Source organism: Vidua macroura, chromosome 3 (assembly GCF_024509145.1).
Source record: "Vidua macroura isolate BioBank_ID:100142 chromosome 3, ASM2450914v1, whole genome shotgun sequence".
Taxonomy (NCBI): domain Eukaryota; kingdom Metazoa; phylum Chordata; class Aves; order Passeriformes; family Viduidae; genus Vidua; species Vidua macroura.
Window position 1 is genome coordinate 18,539,614 of NC_071573.1, and position 14,670 is coordinate 18,554,283.

Genomic DNA, 14,670 nt, shown 5'->3' on the forward strand with positions numbered 1-14,670 from the left:
AAAACCTCTGACAGTAATTTTCGAAGCTATAGTGTATTCTTTGTCTCTGAGGAAGATCCATAATCTGAAGTTGGAGAGGGTCTCTTGCATGGCAGGAACTGGTCAGTGCCCTGCTGCTTCCCAATGAATGCTTCCCAATGGTTTTGCACCTTGTCCTATTTTGCATGGCCTCAGCATTTATAGTCTGTAGCCTCCTATACACCCTGCTCTTTGCAGTGCCACCATGAAAATGTCTGTATAAATGTGAATTTCAATAGCCATTATACTCCCAGCAACAGCAGCCGTGCTCGGTGCCTCAGAGCCTGCTAATCTGCAGTAGTCATGAGGTTACTTATCTCCTGCTCTTTTCAAATACCTTGGCAGCAGATACAAAAGGGAAATGGCAGGAACTATTCTTCTCTGGAGTCTGAGAGGGTTTTTTTCCTCTTTTCTCTCTCTCTCTCTTTTTTTTTTTTTTTTACTGTGCTGTTGCTACATTACCAAGCATCACATTCAAAATCCAATGGCAAAGTTTGCAAGAGAGATAAGAGTTGAAAATTGCCCAAATTTCTGCTAGTGTAAAGCTCTCAGCCACAAAGGCAGCAAGCTGCAGGTTCCAGAGTGCTTAGCTGTCTGTTAGCTAATTAAAGCACTGTGATCTGAGAGCTTTGAAAGATTTAGTTCAGATCTTCCTTGGGGTCGTTTTTAGCTCCACTACCAGTTTGCTGATGAATCCTCAGCTCCAGGTGTTGAGCTACAAAAGGATGTTTGGAGAGGGGTGCTTATAGCCATGGACTTAGGCATTGTTAAAAGGCAAAGATGTAGCTCCACAGAGACTTCTAGTGAGGATAACGAGAGTTAAAAATGTGCAAAGAAAATAAATTATGAAAAACAATTATAATTTTGTTTGGATTTAGAACGCTGTTCCTATGCCTCTTATGGTGAAGAATTTGGGTTGCTGATTCACTTAATGTCTATCACTGCTGACATCCAAAGTGGAAGCCATTTCAGCAACTAAAAACTCTCCCTGAGAGCCAGTCCTTATCCTTTTTTATGTCCCTAGGTGGAGTGTCACAGAGTAATAGAACACTGGGAGATCTCACTATGTGGCCAACTGTGACTAAAACAAAGCCACAAAAAAAAAAAGCATTGAGGCACAAGCTCCATGATTAACCAGCTAGGTTGGGCACACTGTTGAACAGAAACTGAGGAAAATTCTCTAATATGGGATGAAGTGTCCCAGACAAGATCAGAGGTCTGCCAGGTGGAAATCCAGCTGTGAAGCTAGGTCTACAAAAACAAAGGAAGGTAACTGCACTTCCAAGCATGCCTGTGCAGAGCTGGGTCCTGCAAATGAAGAATAATAGAGCCAACTAAGGTAGGACACAGAGTATAGCAGATGTGAAGGAATGAGGAGGATGCTGAAGGTGCCTAGCAAAGAGCCCCAAAAGATGGGGATGATCTGGTTCTCCTGAGGAGATGGTAACAATACAACTTTATTTTCTGCTTATAGGAATTAAGAAACTTAACAGTTCTTTCAGTTCAACTTTAATAATTTGGTAAACAAGAGATCCTTAGTTGGTGCACAATAATGAAATCTTCGTATTTGTTGTCCATCACTCAGGCTTTGGAAAAAAAGGGATAGAACAGGATTTTCTTCCATCCTGCTGCCCAGAGTCTCAGAAAATTCAGTAAAGGAGAATGTTAAGCTCTTTGGAAGGTATCTTTATTTCCTACTGGATTTCTGCAGGCACAGTCATATATAAAAATAAACAAGACAAGGCAAAATAAAATCAAAGGACAAGGCCTGGCAATCTAAGATAAACTGTGCTCCCTTTGCTATTGATCCCCTGAACCCTGTGCTTTCATTCCTAGTCAAACTGGAGAGAGAAATAACTTAAGGATTTCAGAGAAAATAAGCCAAATATGGTATACCTGAAAAAATATCTCAAAATATCTTAAAAAAATATCTCAAAAGTATCTCAAAAGCCATGGGCCAGGAGGAGAGAAATGAAGTTGAATTAAAATCTGGCTTTCTTCTCTCCTCTTCCACTCCCCCACTGAACTGAAAAGCTTCTGCCATCATTTGCTTGTAGAAAGGCAAAGGCTTCAGGCACCTGTCTTTTCCTGTGTCAGGATCATTGTAATTACATGAGCAACCACCAGTATAGTGAAGGAGTCTGTTTCTTTAGTAAGTCTGCCTATTTGTCCAGCCTGAAAGGAATATACTTTTCGTGTCTTTCCTTGTGCATCTTCATGCATGGCCCACTGCAACTTGGCTGCTAGTAGCTTTTCTGGCCTCTCAGGGATAGATAGGAAGGAGGAAGAAAGTAAATGTGCCCAAGGTGCCTCCCAGCATGATTAGGTTCTGAATTATTGGTGCCACAAGCTAATGAACATTTCCCCCCAGCTTTCTCTCACAAGGACAGAAAACTCTCTTGGTTTAACAGGATTTTTTACATGTGTCGTGGGTACAGGCTATGCAAACCAGAAATGCGAAATATTTTCACTGTTCGAGGCAGCTGCATAAAAGTAATCAAAAAAAAAAAAAAAAAAAAAAAAAAAAAGGAAGGCTGTCATAGAAATCAGAGAATGCAATGAATGAGCTCAGATTTGCATTCAAGCACTACCTCAGACCTCAAAGGCAGAGAAATTTGAGGTGGTCTTTTGCAGCATGATTCCTTGACATCTTCTGAATGTTCAGGTGCATGAATACAATTTCGTGGTATATGTATGTGAGTGTGTGTATGTGGTATGAGTGTGTATTTATATGCTGCTTATTTATGTGAACTCTGGCATGGATGTGTGCACATACATTCAGCACTTACTCTTTGAGATGGGGGTGTTTAGCTTGGAGAGAAGGAGGCTCAGGGGTGACCTTACTGCTTTTACAACTACCTCACAGGAGGTTGTAGAAAGAAGGGGGTCAGCCTCTTCTCCCAGGTAACAAGTGACCGGATGAAACTGGCCTGAAGTTGCACTCGGAAAGGTTCAGATTGAATATGAAACAATTTCTTCATTGAACAGGTTACCAAGCTTTGGAGCAGGCTCTTCAGGGATGAGTTGGAGTCACCATCCCTGGAAGTATTTAAAAGCCATGTAGATGTGGCACTTAGGGACATGGCTTAGTAATGCATTTGGCAGGGCTGGGTTAATGGCTAGACTCAATGATCTTAAAGCTCTTTTCCCATCTAAATGATTCTATGATTCTAAACCTATTTTCTGATGTTTACATAAGCAAGTAATAATCCAGTTGTACTTACAGCACTTTGCAGCCAGAACACTTGGGGCACTGCAGAACAACAATAGAAATACTTCAAAGCACAATACAAACACAGTATTAAAAACATCTTATAATTCAAATAAAGCATGCTGAGTTCCTGAGAGGCAAAGCCATGGAGATGTCAGATGGGAATAAATACGTGGTTACAATGGTTTTGTTCCAAAGCACAGTGTAGAAAATGTGGTTTAGATAGATTTAGCAGAGGAGTGATGGTAGGGTGAGTTTCTCATGCCAGAGCCCTCTCTGACAAAGACTGACTGTAAAAGCTGAGCTGTGTTTGGTGCTGACACATGGTCAAATGAAGCTTGAAGGAAGCAAGCTCGGGTTATTGCAAGGATCAGCTCTGTAAAGGGCTCTCAATGAGCAGTATCAGCATGTGACAGTTGCTCTGCTTTAGAGGAAGCAGCCATAGTGCTGAACACAGGGCATGTGAAATTTAATCTTTGCCATTTTCACCTACTAGTAGGGATTGAGGGAGTGACCTCCTAACCAGTGTGGGAGCCATGTGAAGAAACAAGGAATGACACTGTGACCCCAAAGGTGAAGGCTGCTAAATAAAAAGCAAAACCTATTGTTCGTACCTGTGGCCCATCCCAGGTGTAAAATAAAATCCCCTACCTTCCTCTTTTATTATGCTGGGCCCTTACCTTCTCAGAGATTTACCCAGGGAAACAGAGGTCAGCCCACTGGGAGCACCAGCTTCCCTGCTCAGCCTTCAAAGAGACCCAGCAAATGCTGCTGGAGCCGTTGTTATTCCTCCCATGCAATATCTCTGAACACAGCACAGAGATATAAAGGCAGCAGAAGTCTTGCAAACAAGAACCTCATGATTTGTTGAGAGCCTTCTCCAAGGCTAGTGCGACGCAACAGGAGCTGCATCTGGCGATAAGTGCCTGCCTCCAAGGCTACTGAAAGCTAAATAAGCCTGTGTTTGTTTGTTGTGCAGCAAGCAGAGCTCTAAGCTGGATGCTGCCCAGTGCTTTCCCCATGTAAATCGGGGAGTTCCTGCTCAGATGCCAAATGTTAGAGCTGCCTTTGAGTACTTGACATTGATTTCAGTGGAATTCAATTGCTGAAGCTTGATTCTCACTGAACAAAATGAAAGACCTGAAGCAAAGTTGTGCCTGGTGGTGCCGAGTTTGGTGTAGCAAGAGAAAGGAGGAACACTGCCCTCTGGCTTTTCAGCTCGATGGAATAGGCATTTTTCATGCCCAAACTCCCATAGTATTCCAGGAGAAATGCCAGGAAGCTCTCAAAGGAGCTTAGGGTCAGGGCTGAACCCTGCTGGGGGTGTGCAGAATGAACTAGAAATAGTGCTGGGAGGCAAGAGTACTGAAGAGGGAAAAAGTGGTAACCAGGAAAGCATGAATACTGCAGTGGAGCATGGGTGTTCAGTATCAGCTGGCTCAAGGAGGCACCAGGAGAACATGGATCATGTTGGTTGTTTCACTGTCATTGCAGCAGAAGATTCCACGACCATCCTTCTGTCTGTCTTGACAACTCTCTGCCAAAGGCCCACCCTGTGAGAGACCTGAAGTAGTGCAAAAATAAACCCTGTACTTCAATATAATCCTACTGACATAAACACAATCACAAATTTCACATGCCAATTCAATCACAAATGTGACATCCATATTTTCACCCTAATTTAAAGAACATTGAATGATCTTGAACCAAACTTTCATTTAATATAACCAGGTAGGGAAAGGGCCTCTGTGTATAGACAAAATTATTTGTTTGCTTTATCAGAACAGAATAGAATACAAATTAGTTACTAATATTTGTACAGCACTTAGACAATGAGTGCTTGGGCTCTTGGAGTCTCCTCTCAAGAAGAGGACACAAAATACACTATTCTACCATCTTTGTGTTCCCTCCAGCAACTTTCCCTGTGTAATAGGTAGGAAGGGGATCTGGCTGGCATAGGGCTTACTGGAATTTCTTCTCTTTTACAATGGCAGTGCTCCCAAATGTCTAATTGTTACCTGACATGTAGGGTGCTGTGTATCTCAGGTGCAGTGCTCAGTCTGCACTCCCAATGAAGTCACTGGGGGCTGAGAGAATGAGAACTTTAAGTAATATTGAATCAAGAACCAGAATAGTTTAAAATTTGTACTATCAGAGTCACTACTTCAGTCTGTGCCTTAGCTGGAAAGGTTCCTTTGGCAATAAACCCAGCATCTCTGCAAGACTCAGAGGCAGAGGCTTCAAGCTGACCCACCCAAGTCTAAATTTATTAAGTGGGACCATGTAAGAACAGACACAGCAGCTCTGTCATTGCAAGGTTAAATGTTTGAAATCTAATATACGAAAGAAGGTGAAACACCAGGATATATTGGGCCAAATGGTATAATTAACCCCCAAAGGAGGACTGAATTCCACATGTCCAGAATCTCTTAAGTGCTACCTTCCTCTCCAGAGACCTCCCATTATGCTGCCTCATGTATTATTAGTGACATTAGACCCATATCTATGGCCTCTCTCCCTGTCACAGTCCCTACACATCACACACTGACATTGTCCTTTCCTCCTTCATAAGGAATGACATTTTTGACATCACCCTATGAGCAAGGACTAAAGAAACAACAAAGCAGCAAGATATTGCAGGATGAAAATGCACAGATCCACCTAGTTAGTGATCTGAGAGTTTTGCAGGAAGGTGATGTAGGTTTCTTCTTCACATGGAAGTAAAAAGGATACATGGAAGAAAGAGTCTCTCCCAGTCTAGGGCACCTGGTGAGAAAGCGAGAATGTTCAGAAACTTCCAAAGTTCATTTCATTATTTTAGGGCACCGTTACACTTTGGGTGTTTGAATTAAAAAACCTCCTGGGGCTCCCTTGTTCATTTTGAGAAACTCCTTTCTTATGTGAAACACTTCCCTTGGACATATGGGTATGAGGAAGTGTACAAAATGTGCAGCCTCGGAGAAAAGTCTGGAAAGGCCGGCTATTCTAGGCATAGGTTTGAAGATGCTGAAAGAGACACTGAGGCCACTTCTGCCTTCCTGTTCTATTATTCTCCTTTCCCCCCTTCATTTTTGCCTGAAAAGAACTTGAGGATAACAATCAGCAGTAACACAAATAGCAGAAAATGACAGATACCTAGAAACTAATAAAGGAGATGCTTTTCTGGGATTGGGCTGGGGTCCATAATAGTGTTGGAAGGTACTGAAGAACCTGACTGCCACATTGCTCCAATCTCTCTATTCAATTTCTCACTTTAGTTTTCCTTGGTGCCAGCAGTATACAGCAATGTTATATGTAAAAGAAAATAAAAAGCATTTAATGCTGCCAAATTTTCTGAGATTCTAACTCAGTTTTAAATCAATCTTTGCTCAAGCTCCTTCTGGAGAAAGAGCTGAATGATAAATAATGGGCATGTAAAAAGGAAATGGATAAACAGAATATGAATTGTTTCTCCTGGAATTTTGTTCATTCTTCAGCCATTACCCTCTATTTATGTACAAACAGGTGAAAGGATAGGTTCAAATATGTTCCAGCCTAGACAAAGTAAAATTGATGGAGACTAGAGATGCCAGAGCAAATGAGATCTCTGAGGGCTCCGAAACAAACTGTCTGACATATCCACTCAATATTCATTGAAATGAGCTCAGGAAACTTAGCTCAATTAAAGACTGGCTGTGGGGGAAAGCAGATCCAAGCTGAACTCTGCAGAAGTGTTTTCCTGGATGCCTAAGATCTAGGTCAAAAGAGACGTAGTTGTCCAAGGGATGCAATATGTTATAATGACATCTTCCAGAAGCAGTGTTCTGGAGTGCTCTGGCTTAACAATGCTCATCTTTCACAGTTACACCACTGCAGTAATGTCTGTACAGCTGGCTTAGTAGCACAACTGTACCTGGAAATGCAGATTCCCATGGACAAAGTGGACTTTTGACCCTATGAATCAGTGAATAACAATTAGGACAGATTATTTCCCTAGTGACATTAAATCTGGATTGAATCCATGGAATTCATTGAAGTTTCAGCAGTTTCGTAGTAGTATAGACTATTTTAGCTTATTTAGTTGTGATACTGCAGACTTATATTGATAAAATCGTGTATCTCGTGTCCATTTCATTTGGAGAGAGGAAACTACAGATGACTAGAGCCAGCTAGCTAGATGACTAGATGACTTCTCATCATCTCCCCAGACTCCCCATAAAAGCTCCAGAACAGGTATGACTTGACCAGGTTAAGCAAACCTGTATTGTCATACTAAACAATGCCTTCCCACACCAAGCCATATTGATGGTACCACTGCAATAACATCTTACATTTCTGTAGTACCTTTCATCCCAAACGAACCAGTGAGAGAACCTGTTTACAAGCTTTAGTGGAGTGCTTTGACTCTCCTTTGTTGCACATGAGCATATTAATTAAAGGTTTTTTCATAACCAGCACTTGCAGCCCGTTCTGCTTTCCACTGCTGCAAAGTCCTTTCCTGGAGCCTACCCAGCTCAGCCTGAAGCTCTGGAAGGCCACATCACCCACTCACCACCCAGCAAACCCCCATGTGCAACTGAAACTGTGAATGAATGTGAAAGGTTGCCAGAGAAGAGCCGCACTTTGCAGGTGAAAATCAGTGAAATCTCACTGCCCTATACAGCAAGGCATTAGGTGGGTTGTAAAACCTAAAATGATGGATAAATGGCCTGATGTATCAAATACGAAATTGGATGAAGCATATGCAGAGACTTAAGGGAGTCTTAAGGGAGAATCTAGGTCAGATGGAGGCCAAGCAAAAACTGAGCACTTTTGTCATGATGCATTCTCATGTAATGCCATGAATATCTAACACAGAAAGGAAAACCACTCCTTTACCTTCACTTTTTGTAATAGCTCTCATGACACTGAAGGTAGAATATCATTTAAGTGAATTTGATAACCAACTCTAGAAATAAGGGAATTAGAGCCATCAGTAAATTTTTTCACCTCAGAACCTAAACAAATAGAATCAAATTGCTATCTGGTGTGATCTAATTGAATTCTGTGGATTTACAACCACAGATTAGCTTTAACCAATAAAGAGAAGAATGTAAATGTTTTATTTTGATACTTGTGACATCACAAAGCTAATATAGCTATGCAATGAAGAAAAGATTTCTAAGCACATTTGTCTTATTTAATTCTCACTTATAATCAAAAGTAATTAAATACATTCCATTAAATTGGAGAAAGCAGAAAAGAATGCTGAAGAATGTCACTTCATTTGTGGGACTGAGATGTATTTTGTTGTTTCCTGCTGTTTATCTTTAGGTCTGTGAGCAGGAGTTCACATTTATGTTCAGTTATCAGCTGCCAACTTAGAGCCCATTGGAAGATGCATGTCATTTCCAGAAGGATCTTAATAAACACCACCAGTGGAGAGGCATTTCACACTTGGCAGTTCATCTGTCAGAGAAAGACATAACTTTAAATTATTTCCATGCCCATTCTCCAAGTGTTTGTGGAAGGCAACTGACGCCAGAAGATAATACTTAGGGAAGACACAAGTTAGAGAGGACTCACTGGTTTCATTAGGAGAGAGCACAGCTCAGCAAGCTCACTGGTGACACTTATCTTCCCATTGATATGCTACACCAAGTTCATCAGGCTAGTGGAAGAAAATGGAAATTTCCTTGTAATGAAGAGCTCAGTGCTGCTAACAGCATTCCATGGCTCTGGGGTGTCACTGCCAAACCTCTGTCAACTACATCATGGTGGACAGATCATCTGCAGGGCAAAATAGGTCCCAGACAACTGCTTGCATCAGAAAAATTAAGAGAGCACCCTTCGGCCTGTCTCTTTAGCAGTGTCAGAGTTATAGTCTTCTGTTTCCCTACGAAATTCTGGAAGTTGCCAAAGCTACTCCAGCTTAAGAATAAGGCCATAAAGTTCATACATGAATCAAGTGGGTGAAAGTGCTAGCACTCACCTGAGCATTGCTCATGTTCCTCTGGACTGTGTGTCCACTGCCTTGTTGATCTGGCCATGTTCCTCTCTCCCCAGTTTCCTATCTTTTTATCACCTTCCTGCAATTCTTGGATAAGGGGGAAAATGGGATTATAGCAGACAGAAACTGAAGTATGGATGTCTTGCATTCCCTCCCCAGTGGAGAGGCAAAGGCACAAAGAAAGATATGCACCCAGAGAATCTTAGGAAAGGTGTCCTTATGAGCAATGCATCTAAGGAAGGGCATGGCTGATAGTGTGTCCCCACAGCACCACGAGGTTGTAGCAGGTCTTGAGAAACAGGAGCTCTGCAATTCTGGACATGTATCCCAGAGTTGTTTTTGTTTTTTTTTTTTTTTTTTCATTTCTGCTTTTCACCATGAATATCACTACATCATTACACTTCAAATTCACCACTCTCAGCTACTGCTAGCTGGTAACTATCAAGTTTGGGGACACACACACACACACACACACACACACATAGACACACACACAGAGACACACACATAGAGTCACACACACGCTCTTCTCACTCCCAGCAACACTTTGACAACAAGGGTGTTGTGGCTTTTTCCAGTTCTAAGAAAATCTATCAATCAGCTTCTTCCAGTCATGTAACATTTTTTCTGGGGCACTTCTACAAGAACCACTCAATTCTACAAAGAGTTAACGTGGAATGCAAATGAAATATATATTTTAAAGGCTGAGGAAGGCATGACAAAGCTGGAGGCTACTGAGCAATATCTGCTCCTGTGAAGTGTAAACCCACTGCATTTTTTTGCCCCATAGCTTAACCTAGTTCTGAGCCTCACTGGTTGGTAGAAAGGTGAAGCACAGGGTTTTTGGACATGGCAAGATCAGCAAATTTCAGAAAGTCATAACTCAAAGGTGTGGGTGGTTTTACACTTCTTCTTTAAGCCCAGATGCTAACCATGCTAAAATGCAAGTCTATTATGCAGCCTGGCAAGATTTCAGTGATTTTATTGAAAGGCCATTTTGTTATGTTTATTAGATTTGTCAAAAAGACATTTTATGATGTTTATGAGAGAGCATATAAATTTTTGAAACTGTAACATTTTTTTCAAAAATAGCCCTTGATGGAAATAAAATAATGCAAGCAGTAAAACCTCCCATCAGAAAAATCCAGGCAGAATTTTCTATCAGGCAAGGTACAGACTCATCCACAGAACAATCTGTGAAATACTGTCAATAAAATCCATGCTGTAAAGCAGTGGAAAAGATGCTGGGTGCATGCAGGAAGGCTGCAATGCTCCCAACTGGGTGCAGATGTGGCCATTCTATCTGATTTCCTTACCTGACTACAAGTGAGGGACCTGCTGGTCTTGTTGCCTCAGCTTTTGCAGAAGGAAGAACGAGCTTCTGGCTTGTGTTTGGCTTTATGTTGGGTACTGCTGCCCATAATAATCACTTGTCTCTCTGCTTTCCAAAACATGGCTGGTTGGGGTTGAAATAGTGCATAGGAATGAGCCACAGGCGCATCCTCCACCAGCTCTCTGCTCTGTCTCCAAAACAGAAGCCCCTTCTGCAGGGCTGTTCTTTCTATTTGCTGCTGTTGTTGCTTTTCATTTACTGCTGTTCATTTCTCTCTCCCTCCTACACCCCCTTCAAGTAAAAAGCTGTCTTGTATTTCTGCTCAGAGAGCTCCCTTCTTCTCATTTTTTTCTTTTGTTCATCCTCCACAATACCATCAAGATGATGTGAAACACTTGATCTCTTCCCTTTTCTTTTTTCCTTAGGAGGTCAATTTGGTACTCTGCAATTGATGCTCTCCCCTTTCTTGGAGACTGTGATGTGGCAACAGGACAGGCTGACAAACAGATTAAGCCATTACTGTGACAGCTGGGATCTTGATCACAGCCATGACAACATTTCCAAAATGAGGATTTTGGAATGCCATTCACAAGTCTCTTTTCCCATGCAGGGGAAGATGTAGCAGCAATAAAATGTTTCCCACACTGCTTCCATTTTGCTGAGAGAACCTAAAAAGTTGGAAAAGTGGTGGGGATGAGAGGCATTGGGAGGTTAGGCAGGAGAAATCCATGCACTAAGGAGCTGAAAGAGTAGGGATGGGGAGAGAATTAAGTCAGCCCTGCCTATGTGTCAAGGCACATTGTTCTTATGCTGGAGAAGTTCATCCTGCCACGAATCATAGAATCATAGAATCATAGAATCATTTCTGAGCTTGGAAAAGACCTTCAAGGCTCCAACTGTTAACCTAACACTGCCAAATCCACTGCTAAACCACATCCCTATTTCTGCACTTATATTTATAGCCTGCTCCATGATGTATCAAAATGAAATAGACCTAATACTCATACAGACTTAATACCAATAACCATTGCTAGAATACTGGAAGAAATAAAAAACTAAATGCATGAAAGCATGAAATGCATGAATTTCCAACTGGTATTTTTGCCCTGTTTTTATGTATTCTAAGGTACACAGTGAAAATGGTGTAAATGTACTACTCCTAGAGTGACTGTTGTCTTTTAAACAGTTGCTTTTCAAAACACATATGATATTCTGGTACTGGAAAAGCAAAAAGAGTGTTGCAACCATAGTATTTCAAATTCAAAAGTTTTTTTTATTAAATAAGGCCCCGAAGGGCAGAAAAGGGAGCTATTTGGAAGCAGAGCACAGACAAGGGAGATGTGATCACTTTGTGTAACCAGAGTCGTCTCACAGGTCATCACCAAAACCCTTGTGGACCTGCTTTGTCTTGCACTCTTGGTGAGGAGGTGCAGCACCGCCTTGCTTGCTGTTCTCCCTCGTTCCACTAGGAGACACATTCAAAGCACAACGTCGAGTCCTGCAATAACCTTACTAGACCTGAACTCTGATGATGCCAAGAGTGTGACTGTGACAGTGACCAGCACAGGGATATTTAATCTCCTTTCATTTCCACACATCTTGTTTTGGGAAATATACCTCATAAAATCCCATGGGAGCTGAAAGCTGACAGTGTCCATCAAATAGCAAAGTGCCTTGTTTATTGCCCAAGCTCTCCCTAGCTGCAGTAAACTTGGATGCCCCTATTAAGTATTTATTCATCTGAAAGTGCTGCACTGTCATTAGTTTGATTGAGGTGCAGGCATATACCACAGTGATTGGCCTGGAAAGTATGAAAATGTAAAAGGCTGGGAGAATGGGGATGATAAGTAAGTGACAGTGTGCAATTACTATGCAAATTTCAGAGGAATGATCATCACCAAACAAAACTTTCTTGGCATGGATGCTGCGTTCAGCAGACTTAGAATCCACAACCCAAACAGGTTGAAGAAACTGCCTAATTCTTTTGGTCTAAAATGACAACAAATTGCAGGGCTCACAGAACACATTTGTGTGCCTTCCCTCATCCCTCCCTCTTTAATCCCAAAATACACTTGAACGTGAAGTCTACCACCACCATCTTGAGCACTCTTTTACTGTAGCTATACAGCAACTTTATGCTGTATCTAAGGATCACCCTTGTCTGGGTCTGTCCAGGGTTTTTGTTTGTTTTTTATTTTTCCCACAGGGTAAAGGTCCTAGGTTTGCAGGAATTTTACTTTATTGTAGCCCTGACTAACTTAGGACAAGACTCCTGTCTTCCACCAGCACAGGTCACAGCACACAAACTTCTGCACAAAATATCAGACACAAAGCCTTGGGGAAGAAGTTGGTACATGAAACATTGACAGAGACCTTGTTTACAGACTCAGAATTTTCTCTCCCATTTTTGCCAGTTTTATTCTATCCTTGTTGCAATGAGCTATATCCTAAGTACATCCTTCTCCATCATTTTAGTATATACTCCTATATCTCCAGGTCACTCGCAGCATGTCTGGTCAGCCTTCTTTTTCTGGGTGTGTGATGACCTATGAATCCTGGATGACTCCTCATTTTCTGGGCAAGGAGATTGGGAGGTGTGAAATAGTGCATGAGATTCTGAGCATGTATTTACAGGCTACTTTCGGGTACATGCACCATTAGCTGAATCCCATTAGCTTGGCCCTTGATCCAGTGAGAGCCTAGAGGTAAGCAGATGAAACAGCCTCAGCATGAAGAAATATCATATGGGATATCAGCAAGAGGCCAGGTAGAAAAGTTCAAAGTATAGATATGTCCACACAAAACCTAATGCACCGTATCTCTTCCAAAGATTTTTGCTCAAGCCACTTTTTAAATAAATCCAGTGTATCAAAAGTGAACATTGACTTGCTGTAGTTCACTGTGTGAATTCAAAGTGTTTCAGGTTTGTAAGGAGAGGCTAGTACAAAAGCACAAATAGAATAAGCTGGCCATTAGGTAGCATTTGTCATGTGGCTGTGAATAACTGAGGCAAGCACGTGAGCAGCACATACGAGAGAGCCACAAAAGAAAGGAGGATCAGAGGGAATGTTAGAGCTTCTTCCTCTTTAGAATTTATTTAACCCACTGACTGCTCATTTGTTTAATTAGAAATAAAAGATTACTGAAAGACCTCCATAGTTCTTGGATGATACATTAAGAATACTTTAATTCAGCACTTTGGGTTGGTACCCTTTGGACTGAACATTGTCTTGGCATAATCCCAGTGCCTTGTACCAAGATTCTTCCCATTACAATAGAGCTGACTTTGCCCTCTTTTCCTGGGGCCACATAACTCTGCTTGGTAGTTATGAAAGGAATGTAATAAGCAGAAATTTAATAGAAATAACAGTATGACTGCAGCTTCATAAATTTTACTCCAGTCCAAATGAACTTGGAAAGATTTCTAGGTAAGCTTTTAAAGTCAGAGAATATTAAGGCATCAGGTTTTTGAGTCTATCAGCACTGACACTGATTTAGTATTTTCTGTATCACTTTAAACACAAGGATTCATAGACAATCTGTCAGACTTTCAGAGGAGACTGTCCATGCATTTTGAGCTCACAAATGTCTTGGAAACCAGATGGCCTTAATGTCTGTGTGTTGTTAGCAGGTCAAAAGAGTTTCTTGTCCACTGAGAACCTCACTTTGCCTCTGGTAACCTGATAGGGATTACCTGACCAAAGAGAATTTGCTTCATACATAGAGGTGGGTATTGCCAGGCCTGGTGAAGACCTGAGATCTTCTGAGGTTTGGAGCATTGTATACTGTGGGAACAACTTTGCTGCACTGTGCTTTAAGGCCTTTGGAAAAGAACCAACAGGGGTGGAAAGAAAGTCATGGCCCTGAGGGGCTCAATCACCCCCCCCAGTGCAGTTTGCGTACTTCGTGATGGGATGGCAGTGGGTATCTGTCAGCTGAGTCCCACTTTCCCTTTCCTTTCACCTGTGCTGCCCCTGATGGATTTGCATCCTTTCCTTGAGTCTGTGGAATCCTCTGTCTGCACACCATGAAGCCTTGATGCTCCTGTAAGATAAGCAGAAGGGTATGTGAGAGGCTGGATGGGTTCCAAACTACTCCCTGGGCAGCTCAAAGCAGAGCAGCTTGTGGCTGAAGAGATGG